The following is a 1,569-nucleotide window of genomic DNA, read 5'->3' as shown; positions in this document are numbered from 1 at the left end:
CCCAGAGGAGCCTTCCAGCGCGGCCATCTTGGCCCAGGGCCCCTGAGCGCAGCAAACTCTCGTCGTGCTCAGCCTCAGCGAGTCCTGGGCCTGGCCAGGGGCAGGGGCATTTGAGCGAGCTGGTCCCCGACTTTCTCTGACAGCACAGACCCAGTCTCACGCAGAGTGGTGAGCACTGTGGGGTCTCTGCCTACCACCCCCATCCTGAGCACAATCCTCAGCACCCCACAGCTGCCTGCTGAGCTCAGAGTCGCCGGCTCGGCCACATCCCTGACGGGGGCAGAGACCCGGCCAGCACCTGCGCAGAGAGCCAGGAGGCCCAGGAGGAGACAGGTCCAGGCCATGGCGGGCTCTGAGCTGCTCAGGCTGAGGCGGGCAGGGTCCCCCGGCTGGTCTTATCCCTTGTGGAAATAGTTGCCGGTATGCAAATCAGCCAGCCCAGCTGCTTTTGGGGAGCTTTGTGGCTAGGGGAGACTCAGCCCCAGGGACCAGGGAGGGGTGTTTCTGGTGGAGTCTGCCCAAAACTATGGGTCCCTCCTCCTGCTGTTTCCCAGCGCCCGGGCTCCACTTTGGGGCTCCGTCCAGGGATGCACGTAGGGGCTCAGCTTCCTGTGATGTCTCTGGGAGACTCTCCTGTCTTTCGTAGGTTTGTCAGGGGTGTGGGGTGCATGGGACCCCCACCAGGATGGAGGTTCAGCAGGAAGCATTTAGGGGCCTCACAGTACTGGGCCTGGGTTACCGAGCACCTGCTCGGGGCCGTGGAGGTCGGGGCACACCAGAGGACCCTCTGGGTGACTGGCGTGGCAGGTGTCCAGAGCGCCCTGAGCCCGGCAGGGTTCCCTGGGGCTGCTGTGAGGTCAGGGAGGGGCCAGGTGAGCCGGTGTTGACCAGGGGTGGGAGCTGTGGGGGGAGAAGGACCCGGGGCTCAGCCCTGCAGGGACACAGCAGTGACCCGCCCACCCCCTGTCCGGGACAGGCGTGTCCTGACCACGGGTTCCCGTGACTGTCCTGCTGGGGTCTCCTGGGGCCTTCAAGGGAGTTTCCATTGTTGTTAGTCCTGACGATGGGAGTGGGGGCTCCTGGCTGAAGCAGCTTCTCCACAGCCTTGCCGTGAGCGAGTTGCCGGCCTTGGGGTGCTTGTTGGGGTTCGGGCTCTTCCTTGCCCCTTCCCACTGGTGCAGGTGCACAGGACGCAGGTCTCAGTGTGAGGCGAGACCCAGTGAACCGTGTGGATCCCAGCTGGCCTTTAGCCACACCGGTCTCTCTGTCCAGGGGAGCACGGGCTCAGCCATCTTGGGGTGTCCGCTGTAGCAGCGTCTGCAGTCCGCTTCCTGTGGGAGCTCACAGGAGGACACAGATGACCCTTCTCTTCTGGGGGGCCCTGTCGCCGCCATTTCCACCTGCGGCATGAGCAGTGTGTTTGCTTGCACATGCGGTCCTGGGGGTGCAGCTCAGTCACTCACAGGAGGGGAGAAGTCGTCTCAGGAGCTGCCCCCACACCCACAGACAGACTGGGGGGCCCCTGGAGGGGCGCCAGAGGGGTCGTGACCGTGAGGCAGGGCCTGTGCC

General features: G+C 65.0%; 1 protein-coding gene across 1 annotated transcript in view; it reads right to left on the bottom strand.

Annotated features, from left to right (window-relative positions):
- The window catches only part of LOC101625811, a 36,035-nt gene that overhangs the window by 1,601 nt on the left and 32,865 nt on the right, over positions 1-1,569 (bottom strand).

Source organism: Condylura cristata, unplaced genomic scaffold (assembly GCF_000260355.1).
Source record: "Condylura cristata isolate star-nosed mole 26May11 unplaced genomic scaffold, ConCri1.0 scaffold00029, whole genome shotgun sequence".
NCBI lineage: Eukaryota > Metazoa > Chordata > Mammalia > Eulipotyphla > Talpidae > Condylura > Condylura cristata.
This window is presented reverse-complemented; position numbering and strand designations above follow the sequence as displayed.